The sequence below is a fragment of the Galeopterus variegatus genome, unplaced genomic scaffold (genome assembly GCF_000696425.1).
Source record: "Galeopterus variegatus unplaced genomic scaffold, G_variegatus-3.0.2 Scaffold4066, whole genome shotgun sequence".
Lineage (NCBI taxonomy): Eukaryota > Metazoa > Chordata > Mammalia > Dermoptera > Cynocephalidae > Galeopterus > Galeopterus variegatus.
The window spans coordinates 17,961-34,982 of NW_007730177.1; positions in this window are offsets into that span (position 1 = coordinate 17,961).

The following is a 17,022-nucleotide window of genomic DNA, read 5'->3' on the forward strand; positions in this document are numbered from 1 at the left end:
TGAGCTGAGTGAATTTCTCTCTTCTGGAGGTCCCCAAAATATCAAGATTCTGGCCTGTCAGAAAGTTACATTCTTTACTTACCTCAAGTCCAGGAACCCTGTAATCATGTAGACAAGGTATCAGGCCATTCTTTCCCAGGGGCTTTTTACTGGCTTCATAAGGTCAGCCTCAATTCCTTAAAGCAGTATGGTGATAGCTGAAAATATGCCATTCCAGTCAAAGCCTTGTTAAAATAACCACTTGTAAAGCTTAGGGCTAGGGCTCACAGACCCCTCAAGCTCATTGTCCAGACTGGGTCACAAACCCCTCCACACACAGGTCTATGAGCTAGGTAATAGGAAAAGGCCCTGGGAGCTGTGGGTGAAAGATTAATAGGCTTTATTCAGAGCTAGGAGCAGCCACCCTAGTGGCTTCCTGGAGCGTCTTCAAAAGCACTGTGTATCAGAGTCGTTAGTCCGTTATACTCAAGTCCATAATCCAAAACACCTCTGCCAGTGGCTGCAGCCCAGAGTAGAAGTGGTTGGAAGGGAAAGATGGAGCCTCAACATGACCAGCGGCCCCGCCCACACCAGATACTCAGCAAGATTCTGAACATCCGAGGGGCCCTTACCATTTTTTTGTATTTTCCCAACGACCCACCCCTTCAGGGTCCCTTGCCGAACAATCTATGTGTTCAGAATCTTCCACGATGTTCCCTTAGCAAGGATAAATGACCCTTACATTCATATAACCTATTGTCTGTTCAGTATGGGTAGAGGATTCATAAAGCAAATGTACTTTATGGGACTGGTTTTCCAAAGCCTTGCAGTTTCAAATATTGACCTTGCGGAGGACAGGAAGTTTTCCTCAGGCTATAAAGTCTCTGTTGTAAGATAAAGATTTGTGGCACAGCAAGGTTGCTGGCTCAAGGACAGACTAGTTACTGATTGACATGTAATGACTGAGAGATTGCTGTAAGAAGGGAATGTTTGCTAAGATCAAGCTTTTGTTGGTGGACCACTTAATTGCCTTAATGGAATGTCATCTGACTTGTTTCACTGTAAGTTACCAGTCTATATTGTTAAACTATAACCCCACCTATGTTCTCTTCCTGTAACTTCCTGGTCTGGAAAATAAATGCACGAAGAGAACCCCAACTCAGGGTTAATTTCCCAAGGAAGGAATGCCTCTCGCTTGAGGATTCCAGGGGAGATTAACCACTTTGGGGCTTCTCACTGCTCAGAAGAGATGGGTTTTGAGTAATCCTTTGCGGCTTTGTCACCCAGGGGAAGTAGGGTGACAAATCTGTGGGGGGCAAAGCAACAAATATACCTTAAGGCTTGTCCTGTAGTTCTGTCCTTTCAACTATTAGCCACTCATGGCCAGTTAGTAGTCATTATTGGTGTGATTTTCCATGGGAATCCTGTAGTCATACTGATGGGAAATTCAGTGCATATTCAGTAGGCCGACACATTGATCACATGAACGTATGTATGTACCCAGTTGACTCTGGTGCGGTGCCTGCAGCCAGAACACTATGGGCAAAGAGACAGAAGGGTTATTGGTATGAATAGGGGAAGTTCCCACCCCTCTGGTAAGATACATGCCAGTTTGCCACCCTGAGACAGAATGGTTGCAGGAATAGGTATCTTACCTGGTTTACGATACTTTATCTGCTAACACTGTTGGATCTGTAGGTTCTGCATGTAACAGTATAGGGGAACTCATAATTGGCCATAATAATAATACAAATGTGCCCTTTGGAATAGAGTGCTTATCTGTTCCAGGCCATGTTACCTTTACTTGAGGAGGCCAAGTACTTGTCACCCAAGGCAAAACTTGCAAGCCATCTTCTAATTCTTTCTCCCAAGGCCCTATTAGGCCTACCCAGCATATATGGGGGGCTTCTACTCTCCAAGGCCATTCCTATTGTACTGTCTGTCCCTGTTGTAAACAAGTTGGGGCTGGTAAGAATATTTCCATTCTCTTGCCATGTCCTGGCTTCAAAAGCTTATCTTTAGTAGTGACTTGCAGTTGTATCGGTGCCACAGCCCTATGCAACAGAGCTTCCACTGGAGACAGCCTGCCCTTGTGGGGTCTCTCATTTAGAATTCTGTCAGCCATAATCGCCATGCCCACCCCTTTAGGGATGGGGGTTGGGCAGATAGATAGCCTTAGTCCCTTTTTTAAAAGACCATTGTACCATGCAATCATTCCCAGGATGATAATGGCATATGTAACTTCCACTGAATAGACAACTGGGAAGCACACTTCTGAACCTCATGTCCAGTAAAGTGGGTTCCATTATCACTCTCTATGACTATAGGCTGGCTATACATGGCTGTAAGGCTATTCAATGCCTTTAGTGTTTACCTGGTCTGGGGCCTTACAAGGCCATACAAACAGAAGACCAGTAGCCATATCAACAGCTGTGAAGATGTATCTGAAATTCTGACCTTGGCAGTGGTCCAACAAAATCCACTTGCCATCGTATCAGGGGCACCCTTCCTTGAGTTATTTGCCCATCTGTATGAGGCACCCACCGGGGGGTGTGGACTCTCTTGAGCACATACTGGACAAGCATGACAGGCATTCCTACATCTTCCCATTTTATAGGCAAGACCCATCTTCGAGCTGCCTCCACATGGTTTTGCTTCCAGCATGCTGCATTTGTTGATGTAACCACTGGGCTACATCAGTAGCTGGGGCTCTCTCCAGCCATCTTACTTTAGCCAAGGCATCGGCTTCCTCATTTCCTTGACTGGCTAAGGGGAAATGTCCTGTGACATGGAAAAGAGTTACTTCTTTCTCATGCCCCAATTCCCATAACTCTTGCCACATGGCTGGTCCCCACAGGGGTCGGTGGCCTACCATCCACCGTTGCTTTTTTAAGTAGAGATCCAAAGGGTTAAACCTTTGTATGCAGCGCAGCTGTGAATACAGATGGTTAATGCCCTGGCTCATTTTTTATCACCATCCATACTGCTCTCAATTCAGCATACTGACTGCTTTGCCCTGTGCCGTTTTCATACCACATGGTATCTGTTAAGGGCTGGAGCAACAGCTGTCCATGATGCTGAGGGTCCCATGCTAGAGCCATCTGTATACAAAGCTTGCTCTGTGATAGGTCCCTGTCCCTCATGGAAAGGTGTAGCCTTCACCTCTATGGGTAACAGTTGTGTCAAAGTTTCTTCCACAACCTCTCCTGGTCCTAGCACAGTTTGTAACTCTTTGGACAGAGGACTCATTGACACAGTGCTTCTTTGTACTATATATGCTCCCCATTTAGACAAAGTGGGAGTCTGAGCTATGCCCATTTTAGGGTAAGTTGCCCACATGTGCAGCCAACCTAGTATGGGGTATGTTGTCCTTACTAGGACTTTGGCAGTTCCTGTGATAGCTTCAGTGGCCATCAAGGCAGAATACACAGCTGCTGTTTTTCTATTAAGGAATAACGCACTTCAACACCCTTCCAGAGCTGAGACCAGAATCCTACAGGTGTTCAGAATCAGTCTTGTCTCTGCCACAAACCCCATCCTAACCCCTCTTGAGTTATATTTACATCTAATTCAAAAGGCTTAGTGGGATCAGCCACTTGTAAAGCCTGTACTTGCTGTATTGCCCTTTTTGTAGCCCAGTAAGCCTGTTCTACTTCCTCAGTCCAATCCCAGGGAGCTCCTTTCTTTGCTAATACATACAGTGGTCATGCCATTTGGGCCATATGGGGTACAAAAGCTCTCTAATACCCCAGAAGTCCCAAATATGTCTGTAGCTGAGCTACTGTTGTGGGTCAAGGGTATGCCTGCATCTTGTCTACAATAGCTTCTGGGATGACTCTTGTCTTACCCAACCAGGCCATTCCTAAGAATTTGACTGACAGCCCAGGTCCTTGCACTTTGGCTGTGTTCGTGGCCCACCCACATTGCTCCAAATGACTTAGCAGCATTGGATCTGCCTGGGTTAAATCTGCAAGAGAATCAGAGGTTAGAAACATGTCATAAATGTAGTAAAACATTGTGACCATGCTGGGCCTAGTCCACTTGGTGAGGTCCCCAGCCACCAAACCATGAAAGATGGTTGGGTTATGCAGATAACTTTGAGGCAATACTTAAAAGGTCGACTGTCTTCCTTCCCAGGTGAAGGTGAACTGATCTTGGCTATCAGCCGAGATTTGAATAGAGAAAAAAGCATTTGCAAGGTCCAATACATAACAAGTTCCCAGCTGAGTTGTCAGCTGATCCATCAAGTCATGAACTGAAAGCACAGCTGCATGCAAAGGAGACGCTACTTTGTTCAGTTCTCGATAACCTACAGTCATTCCCCAGGTACCATCAGGCTTTTTCACTGGCCATACCGGAGCATTAAATGGGCTATGAGCTGGATGAATAAAGCCAACTTTCTCTAATTCCAATATAGTAGCACTTATCTCTGCATGTCCTCCTGGTAGGCGACACTGCTTCACATTAACTACACATCTTGGCTTGGGTAACACCTGTGGATCATGTTTAGCATATCCCCATAACACAGGCTTTACTGTCCGTATTCATAGCTGGAACTCTCCAACTGTTGTTTGCCAGTGCAAACCATTAAGTACATCCATACCCAAGATGTTTTCAGCTACTGGGGATATATATACAGTATACATATGAGGGGGCAATTGACCTATGCCCAATGGCAGTGACACAGCTTTGACTTCAATAGTATTTCCTCCATAGCCATCTACATGAACTGTGGCCCCTGGAAACTTATCTGGGTTGCCATATATCAGGCTACATTCTGCGCCTGTATCCACCAACACCAAAACATGCTGCACATTTGTCCTCGACCAATATATTGCCAATTCAACGTGAGGCCTCTGGTCCTTGCCTGCCCCCAAGAGATGAGTACCTTGGCCTGCTCCCTAATCAAAATGGAACAGTTCATCTGCCTCCTCGGGAGCAACCAAAAAATCCTTTAAATCCACTGAGCGTACCTTGCTTCCTGTTTCCGGATGTTTAGTGAAAGGCTATTCAGGATGCAATTGCTACCACAAGGCAAACAGGACCGCATTTGTCTGCCAGTCAGTTTTCTTGCTATCAACCCCTGCTGTAAGCAAGTCAAGCCACATCTGCTTACGGCTAGTTTTGCTTGGTCCCCTCAGGACTTTATCCCGAGCATTTCTTGGGGGTTTGGTCTTAGCTCCCTTGCAGACTCCTTTTGCTTGTCTCCTCTCCTCTACTTCACCCAAGCTGCCTATCATGGTCATTACTTCATGTATAGGACGACCAATGTATGGGGCCAGTATGGCCATCAGTGACCCAAAGGATGTTGATGGGGCATTTTGCAGCACTATGTCTCTCATGCTGCCTGTAAAACTTTCATCGTCCGGGCTGTTCACATTAAACATAGACTGCCGCATCCCTATCTCCTGAATTACTTGAACCAACTCCGCATATGTTTGCCATTTACAAACAATCTTGGGCAGTTCTCCAGCATTTGCCCACACAGTTCAGGCAGCTGCATTCACCCATTCCATTAAGGAGTGATTACCTGGCCCTTGTGCATATCTACATCTATTCTGTAACTGCTGCCTCAGGGATGGGTGCATGGTGATGGAGGCCAATTTTTCCATCTCCTCACTATCATACTATCACACTATCCACCCCTAGGTCCCATAACCACAGCAGCCAAGCAGCCAGGGGCTCCCCCTGTTTTTGCCAGAACTGCCTCCCCAAGTCAACTAATTCAACCTGGGTATACGGGACATAGGTAGTGAATTGGGTCATCTGTGGATTGCCCGCCGGTTGTATGCCTGGTCCTATAGGCTGCTCATGTTTCACTTTATGCTGCACAACAGGTTGTGCCTGGAGATGCACGGTTTTCCCCAACTCACCACTGCGTTGGTCATCTTCCCTGGTGTCAGAGGCAGGAGTGGCCAGTTGCTGCATGTCATCCTCCAGGACATTTATCCACGCTTCCAACAACTCTGCTTTCCACTTCAAATCTCGATCAGCTTGCAGTATAGTGAGGAGTAGCCAGGCTCCAGTCAGCAGAAAAGTGGCCACCGGGCACCACATGCTCAAGGATAGCCACATTTCCTTCCCCTCCCAAGGGGTTCTCCGCTATAGTGCCTGGTCTATGCTGACTTGCAGTACAGTATGCAGCAACCAGATCTCGGTCAACAGGAAGGTGGCCATAGGGCACAATGTATTCAAGAGTAGCCACATTTCCTCCTCTCACGGGGCTTTTGGCTCCCGTATCTGCTCAGAATCCTGCTGCAGACTACGCCAATTGTAAAGCTAGGACAAGGTCTCACAGACCCCTCAAGCCTGTTGTACAGACTGGGTCACAAACCCTCCACACACCCTAGGAAAAGGTCCTGCAAGCCACGGGTGAAGAAATAATAGGCTTTATTCTGAGCTAGGGGCAGCCACCCTAATGGCTTCCCGGAGCGTCTCAAGAAGCTTTGCATAGTCAAGCTGTTAGTCCTTTATACCTAAGTCCATAACTCAAAACATCTGGGTGCGCACGTGTAACTACATTAACAAAGAACACCTGAGCACATGCACACACACACATCAGATGCTCGGCAAGACTCTGAACATCCAAGGGGCCCTGACCAATTTTTTATATTTTCCCAACACCAGTGTCTCCAATTGTGTCCAGATTCTTACTGAGCTTAGGCATATAACTATATTGCCATAAAATAAGAACACTCCTGAACAGTTTCAAAATCCTGGAGGGATCAAGTAGAGAGAAAAGTAAATGTTTCAATTTTCACTCGTAGACATATTATAGCTTAAAAGGTTTTCTTAAATTTGGAAAACAAAACATTAAAAGAACCAGCAAGGTTTCAAAATAAAGAAGTTGTGAGAACTGGTAATTCTTTATCAGTTCATTCTGTTTTATGTAATTAACTTTGCTCTGTTGTACCTTGGTTAGCAGTTTCATGAACCCATCAGTTTTTTCATTAGAATTTTGGAAATTAAGCTCAATGGTATGAACTCAAAGTTATTAGGAACCCATACTTGTTAGAGTATTTTCATTCTTTCTATGAAACTTTTTGAAGACACAACACTTTAAAACAATAATTGAACCAAGATTACAACTGATACACATTTATACCAAGACACAGATTTCTAGAAACCGTACACAATTTTGGAATACATATCAACATATCTATATAACTCAAAAGGTCAAATATAATTTTTTTGCTTTGATAATTCTTCTCATTTAATTTAACCTGTCAGATAAGTCCACTTAGTTATGAAATCTCTCTTTTATAGATCCTTTGAGCAGTTGCATGGCCCTTGCAACATCTCAAAGTTAGTTCAAGTCAAAAAGACTTAATTTTTAGAATTTGATTTTGAGAAGTTTGTCAAATAACGAAGGTTTAAAACACTTAATTAAATAGGGTCATAAATCATTATGAAAATAAAACCAAAGTGACGAAAGATTTCAAAGGCACAAACACGAGAAATTGACTTGATAAAACATGGAATCTATTTCTTTTTTTTTAAACGATGTCCGGTAAGGGGATCCCAACTCTTGACTTGGTGTCAGCACCACACTCTTCCAAGCGAGCCACGGGCCAGCCCTGGAATCTATTTCTTAGGCCAGTCACCTAAAAGAAAAAAACCTCTCACAATTTTTTTTACTAAGAGCAGATCAGTGCTTCAAGAAAACTGTATTGTTCCAACATAGGGGAGCAAATTCTAGCCTTGCATCAGTGTACTTTTGATGTTGATGCTCAATTTGTAGAAAAACCTATAAATAATTCCCTTCTAGCTTTAGCCAGCTTGATCATACATAAAATTCCTTTCATAAATTTACAAAACATTTCCATGACATATTCAAAATTTTTTTGTCCTGTTTTCTCTTTCTTCATCTCTCTCTCTCCTACTTAGTTTACTTTTTTGCAGTTTACTTAAAAGGCGAACACAAATCTTTTACTATCTGTTATTAATGTTACATGAAAATTTTAAGAGAAAAAAAACAAATTTTACTTTTGTACCAGTGTACTGTTAATACTACACCTAATTTCAATAAAGACTTATGAACAAATTTATCCAATCTCAGCCAGGGTTTTTTTGTTGTTTTTTTTGTGTGGTTTTTTTTTTGTGACCGGTAAGGGGATTGTAACCCTTGGCTTGGTGTCATCCGCACCACGCTCAGCCAGCGCACCGGCCATCCCTATATAGGATCCGAACCCGCGGCCTCGGCGCTCCCAGCACCACACTCTCCCGAGTGAGCCACGGGGCCGACCCCTCAGCCAGTTTTGACCACACAAAATTACTGTAAACTTTTAATAAGCTCTTATAAAATTTTCCCAATTATATCCAGTCATTTATGTCTATAACATTTCTTTTTATTCTTTTAACTTGAAATACGCTTTAAATATCCTTTAAATTAGAAAAAATTTTCCTTTAACAGAACTACACACCTTCGTGCCCTTTTATAATCTTCTTTTATAACCAGAAACATATTTTACTTTCCTTACATCTTACTTTCCTTAAACACAATGTATATAAAATTTTCTTTTACCTTGTAGTTTTAATTATATATTAACTATAATTAACTTTTAGTAACTCAAATTTCCAATGAAAAACCTAGGAAGCAAGCAATTTTGAACTGTTTTATATTAACATTTGCAGGTAAATGCCATTTCTAATTTCTGAAGAGACTTTAAAAATTTTTTTTATTGCTTAAAACAGAATGTCAAGGTATATAAACTTAAACATATATAATAACTAATGTTTCAGTGTTTTAACTTAAAACTTAGAAATGACTTTGGATATTTTAGTTACTTATTACATAATTTAACATGACATGGACTTAAAGATTTTAAACTATTAAAAAGAATTTTTGAAACTATGATGATTTTATTTACAAGCATTTAACCCATTCACTTTTGTCTAATTTACTTGTACTAAGCTAAACTTTTATTAACCAGTATTAACTAAGGCACTTGAGATACTGGATATAGGTCCCCTTTCCCTAGACTTCCTGGATCCCAAATACCCATGTAGCATTGAGGATCAACTAGCATCCAGGGCAGCCACATGGAGCCCAAGACGGAAGACAGAGTTCACAAAGATAATGTCTAAAAGATACTGTCCCTCCTAGAATGGCCAGGAGGCAGAGCTGGGACAAGGAAGAGACCATATTGGGTTTTGTCCTGCAGCTGGTGGCCCATGCACTGTGGACACATTATGTACCTAGGCCTCACCATGGCCATCTGTGTAGACCCCAGAAAGCAGAGGTTTAAAACCAAAGACAAGTTAACAACAAGACATGTGAAAGGCTTTGGGGGAAGCCCAACAACCAGTTCTCTCATAGCTTTTAGTTCATAAACAAATTAAACAAGTATCAAACATACCACAAAAGCAAAAATTTTATGACCTTAAAATATCAGAGACAGTATAAATTTGTTTTGGTGAATACACAAATCTGGGCAAAAAGGTTTAAATCAAATTCTGAAAACACATGTATTTTAATCAGCAATTTTAAAAATTACCTTTATTTGTCAAAAATTAAACTCGTGTGAACTTGAAAAGTGCTTAGGCTTGTTTATGAGCACAAATAATTTATAAGCCAAATTAGTGCCATGAAGACAATATACAAACACAAATATGAACATGCAGACACAACATACAGCTTACACATGTATATGTGCATACTTAAAAGACACGGAAACAAAGATACAATATAAAACTCACTAAAAAGGACAGTTGGATTCAAAATTTGTCTCTGTAAATGAAGCGAGTTAAAGCTTATCTACCCCATGAGGCTGACCCCTCACTACGTTTTAAAGCAAGGTAGCGAATTTACAATGTAAAGCACAGAGAAAGACTGTAAGCCTTTTCAAGGAATTTGGGTGTGTCAGAGACACAGAAAAAGACTGAAATAAAGGGATGCCAATACCAAATAAAATCATAGTACTCCACCATAGGATTTTATGAGGAAATATATAGATAAGTCTTGAAGAATATTTAGAAGTCTGTTTAATAACTATTTGAATGCCAGAAAGTCATACTCTGGAGACCACCTAGTTAGACAGGACACTTTTAGTTTCTGTCCCTTACTTGGGTTACTGAGCTAATGGTTGAGTCAGTTAACAAGTAGAGCCAAAGCCATTTGACTCTTGGGGCACCTAGAGAAAGGCAGCAGACCCCAAAATGGGTTGGTTGGCATGCCATGGCTGCATTTCTCATGAGGCCTCAGAGTCTTTGGCAAAAATGCCAACAAGAAAAGCATATAGAGGGAGTGCATGGTTAATAGAGGTTCAAGAAAAAGGGGTTCAGTTGACTAAATAGTTCCTTTGGGGAAAAACAAAAATCTGCAGAGAAATGGATGACTAAAAGACAATATAAGTTGTGGGGAGAAGAGGCAGGAGGCTAAGGAAACTCTGAGGGAGGAGGGGAGGCAGGAGCCTGAGGCAGCTCCAGGTTTGTGGGGTGGGGGTTGGTAAATGGGATCAGTTAGTGTCAGGTTCAGTGTTCACGGGGTGGGGGGTGGGGTGAAAGGGGCAGGGGGGCAGACCATGGCAGGCACACAAATTTTGCACATAGGCAATTTTGGGTCTTAGCTTCATAAAAGCCTGAAAATAGGGGACTTCTCCCCATTTTGATTATTTTTGCAAAATAAGTCCAACTGTAATATGGTTTTGAAGTTTGAGGACCCATTGATTAGCCAACATCCTTGATCTCCTAATTTGTATTGTAGCCATGCAATGTTGTATAGAAATACCAATTTCTTTCATTTTAGTTCATCCAATTTAGAGTCCTTTCAGTAATCTAAAATACAGCCAAGGGGGGAGGGGGGATTCTTGGGACTCCTGCAGTGTTTCCTATCTTGTCCCTGATGACATATATGGGGTCCTATAATCAGGGTGCCTAGGTGGGATGGAGTCCACATGACTGGGCATCATTATAGTTATAAGATCTCTTTTCATCCCACTTATATTGGGCATAGAAGGTCACAAGGAGATGTCGAACAATTAAAGATTGAAGGGAGGGAACCTCCTTAGCTGAGTCTTTTTTCTCTAAGAGATCTTTCGTACTATAATTTTTACACCAAGTCCAAGTTATATTTACTTCCACTGCAAATTCCCTCTGTACCTTAAAGCACTCAATTAAATGTCTAACGAAGTAAACAAACAAAGATGAGAAAAAACCAGCTGGGTCATCCAGTGCTAACTCCCAAGTAGTTTCCAAGCGTTCTTCACACAAACACCAATAGGACTGCACTGGCATGTAGCTTCCCTTACTCAGCTGACAAATAAAGCCACAAAACCATTTTCCTCACAGTTGTTCGCATAAAGAAGAATCAAAGAGAGAGACAAAACACAGCCAGGAGCCAAACACAGCCAGGAGCCCTTGGGGGTGCACCTATCCAGCAGAATAGATGCACAGAGGGAAGCAATCTGTCTGTGGTTGGTCCTGAGACAAAAGTTCAGCCACTTATAACAGCAGGGGAGGGCTCAGAGACTCAGATAAAAGGAAAGGGAAAGGAAGAGAATTTTTGTGGCTTTTGGACTTCTGGCCACTGCTCAGCATGGGATCATATCCCCACCACTCTCATAAGTCCCCTGTTAGGGGGAGCCTGTTTGAGTAAGATCTGAGCATGCTCTTATAGGCTAAGAGGAGTTAGGTTTTAGTTGTCCATCGCCACAATACAAGGAAAAAGAGGGAGAGAGGGAGGAAATAAAGCATCATTTCACCAAAATTTAGGCCAGAGGCTCTAGGAGAAACTTACCAGCAGCAGAAACATAGGAGCAAAATAGCCCCAGTGGCCACTTGCCTCGTGCAGCTGGAGTCTCATCTGGTGCCCGAGGCTTTCCAATTTTCACTGGTGCTGATATTAGAGCAGCATGTGTGTCATATGGGGAGAATCCCAAGGCCATCCCTGGCACCTTGAAAGCCTTCTTATCTCCTGGTTTGACTTTCCAAAGAAATGTTGCCAGACCAGGTTCTTGGGTCTCAAAGCCATAGAAATGGACAATGCACCAAGCAGTAAAATAAGCAACACTTTATTTAAAGAGAGCTTATGCATAAGGGAGATAGCTATAGGGAAGTTAGCTTCCCAAGGGGAGCTGTTCAGTGTCCTTCATAGGGCAAGAGGTACAGGCCAGTGTCATCCTTCTCTACCTCTGGAGGTGGTCCCTTCCATTCTTCCTGGTTGAGGCATAGGTGCATGCCCAGTTTGAGCTTTGCTTCTTGTGCCTACTCAATAGATACAAGATGGTGGTGTTGCTCACTGCTGCCACCCAAGAGAGTCATTGTAGTGGTCACCTTGAAGCTTTATGTGTGTGTGGTAGTCTGGCTAGCTGCCTGGGGGAAGTTGGGAAAGGGTTTTTTAAAGGCAAGTAGTTCCTCAACTGATGTCAGCATCTTGCTTTGATGATTTCTGGTATTTTTATGGTGGTTGCAAGGGAGGTCAGATCCAGAATCATCTTGCATGTAACTCCTAAAGGGGTCTTAAGGCTAATCTGTAATTTACTCTTTGTGATTACAGGAAAAGAAAGAATAGGTACATAATGATAAGTTTTAAACAGAGCTAACAGTTATATTTTAACGAGCCTTTGGAAAGGGGCTTTGGAACTCAGTAAATATCTGTTTCTCTCTTATCTCAGTTTATTTTTTCAGGGTGGTTATGCCCAACTGGTTTCTTTCAGTCACTTTTATTAGGGCCATGAGATAATAATGCACCCTGGGGGCCTCACGATGGAGGAGTGAAAAAGTGTAGCTTGTAACAAAATGTCCTCTGCAGGGAAAATGGAGTCAGTTTGGTTCACAGGCCTATCCCTATCCTGTCTCAAAGGGATATTTCTCTATTTTGTGGCTTGATCTCCATAGTCAGAAGCATCTGCATGTGACACTGGCTGGGGACATCAAGGCCTTGTAGAATTGTGTTGGTTTTGGACTTCAGTTCTTTTCTCCTATCTTAATTTTACAAACATTTATTGAATCACCTACTGAGTAGTGGTCATTATAAAGATCAAAAAGTTCTGCCCTCAAATTGTTTCAGTCTGATGGGAGAGGCTGATAAGTAAATCAGTGATTACAATGCAGTACCTTTTGGGCTGTGATAAGTTAATATGAGGGGCTACTTGGATGCAGAGATGAAACCTCTAGCTCCACCTGGCGGAGGCTGCAGGAAACAGTTAAGGAAGGATTTTGGGGGGAAGTTTTGTCCTGATCTGAGTAGTGAAAGGTGAGTAAGAATTAACCAGGTAAGCCAGGAGGAAAGGGTGTATGTGTGTAAGTAAAAGATAGGCTTCAAGGTCGGGGTACAGTGCTGGGTAGTGAGGTGGAACCCTGCTGTGGAGGCACAGCAGGAGGAAGCAGAAAGGATGCTGGGCCTTTGGCGGCTATAGCTCCAAGAAGCAATAATGAGGCTGCACAGTGGTGGGTTGGAACCATTTAACATAAGAGCTTCACCTTTAACTGGGTTCCAAAGGATACCTGACGATCCTCCTATTTTCTTGTCAAAATTCCCATCCTTCCCCAGAATCAATGTCAAACCTTTGATTTCAAATCACCCATCCCTTTACCTCTCAGAAAAAATAGCAATCATGAATGGCTCACTACTTCCTGCCATCTTTATGTTGACAATTCCCAGATCTTTTTCTTAAGCTCAGGTTTCGGAGCATCAGACACTCATGTCCACTTGGATGTCCCATAGACACAGTATTTTACATGTCAAAATCAAACCTCTCTCTCCTCCCAGACCTGCTCCTCCCACTGGCTTTCTTATCTGAATGAAAGGCACTTCTACCATCCACTCCGTTGCTGAACCAGAAATCCGTTCTTCTTTCTTTTGTCTCATATTTTCCCGTGTCTAATCAGTTGAGTTCTAGCAATACCATCTGTTTATTGTTTGAACCTATGCACATGTCTATATCCTGGATCTTGAGTACCCCCTCCCCATTCTCACTCTGTTGATTGCTGTATTTCTTATTTCACTAAGAAGGTAAAAGCAATGAGAAGAGAACTTCCATATCCTCACCATCACGTCTGCTAACCCAGGTGCATTGGTGTCCCTATGGCCTTCTTTCCTTCCTCTCACTAGGAATGAACCATCTCTGCTGCTATCCAAGACCAACCCTCCAGTTTCACATTGACTCTTACATTATTATTTATTTTATTTTCAAAATTTTTGTATTTTATCTTTACATGATGTGAAATTTTTTTGTGGTGCTTTACCAATTTCTCCCTAACTTCCCTCCCCTATCCCCTTTCCCTTTTGAAAGTACAAGGAGTTATTGTGATTTCCCCCTTCCTTCCTTCCTTCCTTCCTTCCTTCCTTCCTTCCTTCCTTCCTTCCTTCCTTCCCTCCCTCCCTCCCTCCCTCCCTCCCTCCTTCCTTCTTTTCAGCTCCTATTTTTGAGTGAGGACATACAGTATTTCTTTTTTCTGTACCTGACTTATTTTACTTAACATAATTTTCTGTAAGTTCATTCATGTTTCTGTAAATGGCAGAATTTGATTCTTTTTATGGCAGAGTAGTATTTCATTGTGTATATACACCAGTTTCCTTATCTTGTGTCCATCAACGGATATTTAGGTTGGTTTCAACTCTTGGCTGTTGTAAATAGAGATGCAATAAACATGGGAGTGCAGGTAGCCTTTCGATGTGATGATTTCCATTCCTTTTGGGTATATATCCAACAGTGGAATTGCTGGATCATATGGCATTTCTATCTGTAGTTGTTTGAAGAAACTCCATTCTGTTTTCCATAACAGTAGCACTAATTTACAGTCCCACCAACAGTGTAAGAGGGTTCCCCTTTCTTTGCATCCTCACCAGCATTTGTTATTCTCTATTTGATAATAGCCAGTCTAACTGGCATGAGAAGATATCTCTGTGGTTTTGATTTGCATTTCCCTTGTGCTTAGTGATGTTGAGCATTTTTTCATGTGTCTGTTGGTCATTTGTATATCCTCCTTTGAGAAGTGCCTATTCCACTCCTTTGCCAATTTTTTAATCAGGTTACTTGTTTTTTTACTGTTAAGTTGTTTGAGTTCCTTATATATTCTGCATATTAATCCTTATGCATTGGTCACATGCATGGTTTGCAAATATTTTTTTCCATTCTGTGGGTTGTCTTTTCACTCTGTTAAATTATTTCTTTATCTGTGCAGAAGCTTTTTAGTTTGATATAATCCCATTTGTTAATTTTTCTTTTGTTGCCTGGGCTTTTGGGGTCTTATTCATAAAGTCTTTGCCCATTCCTACTTCCTAAAGTTTTTCTCCTATGTTTTCTTTTAGTAGTTTTATAGTTTTGGGTCTTATATATATGTCTTTAATCCATTTTGAGTTGATTTTGGTATATGGTGAGATGTACACATCTAGTTTCATTCTCATACATGTGGATGTCCAGTTTACCCAGCAGTACCACTTTTTGAAGAGGCAGTTCTTTCCCCAATGTATGCTCCTTTTGCCCTTGTTGAATATTGGTTGGCTGTGCATATGTGTGTTGATATCTGGGTTCTCTATTCTGTTCCATTGGTCTGCATGTCTGTATTTATGCCAGTACCATGCTGTTTTGTTTACTATAGCTTTGTAGTGTAATTTGAAGTCTGGTAGTGTTATGCCTTCAGCTTTATTTATTTATTTATTTATTTATTTTTGTTCAGGATTGATTTGGCTGTTCAGGGACTTTTGTGGTTCTGTATGAATGTTAGGATTGTTTTTTCTATTTTTGTGAAGAATGTCCTTGGAATTTTGATGGGATTGCATTGAATCTGTAGATCGTTTTGAGTAGTGTGGTATTTTCACAATGTTAATTTTTCCAATCCAGGAGTGTGGTGTGTCTTTCCATCTTTAACTACTTTTTTTTTTAAAGATGACCAGCAAGGGGATCTTAACCTTTGACTTGGTGTTATCAGCACCACGCACGCCCAAGTGAGCTAACCGGCCATCCCTATATAGGGATCTGAACCCTTGGCCTTGGTGTTATCAGCACCACGCACGCCCAAGTGAGCTAACCGGCCATCCCTATATAGGGATCTGAACCCTTGGCCTTGGTGTTATCAGCACCACGCACGCCCAAGTGAGCTAACCGGCCATCCCTATATAGGGATCTGAACCCTTGGCCTTGGTGTTATCAGCACCACACTCTCCCAAGTGAGCCATGGGCTGGCCCCATCTTTAACTTCTTTCAGCAGTTATTTGTAGTTCTTGTTGTAAGATCTTTCACCTCCTTGGTTAAATTGATTCCTAGGTATTTTTCTTTTTTCTTTTTTTTGGGGGGATGACTATTGTAAATGGGCTCATTTTCTTGATTTCTTTCTCTGCTAGTTTTTTATTGGAGTATAAAAATACTACTGATTTTTACATACTGATTTTGTATCTTGCCACTTTACTGAAATCATTTATCAGGTCTAGGAGTTTTTTGGTAGAATTTTTAGGTTTTCTATATATAGGTTCATGTCTTCTGCAAATAGGGACAGTTTGACTTCATCTTTTCTAATCTAGATGACCTTTATTTCTTTCTCTTGCCTGATTGCTCTGGCTGGTACTTCCAAAACTATGTTAAACAGGAGTGGTGAGAGTGGGTGTCCTTGTCTTGTTTCTATTCTTAAGAAGAAAGCTTAAAGCTTTTCAGGATATTCAGGATAATATTGGCAGTGGGTTTGTCATATATGGCTTTTATTGTGCTGAGATACTTTCCTTCTATACCTAATTTGTTGAAGGTCTTTATCATGAAGGGGTGTTGAATTTTGTCAAATACTTTTTCTGTGTCTATTGAGATAATCATATGGTGTTTGTACTTGATTTTGTTGATGTGGTTTATCATGTTTATTGATTTGCATATGTTGAACCAACCTTGCATCCCTGGGATGAATCCCACTCGATCTTGGTGTATAATTTTTTTGATGTGTTGATTTATTCTGATTGCTAATATCTTGTTGAGGATTTTGTGTCTATTTTCCTCAGAGATATTGGCCTGTAATTTTCTTTTTTGCTGTTGTATCTTGTCTGGTTTTGGTATCAGGGTGATGCTGGCCTTATAAAATGAGTTTGGGAGAATGGCCTCTTTTTCAATTTTTTGGAAT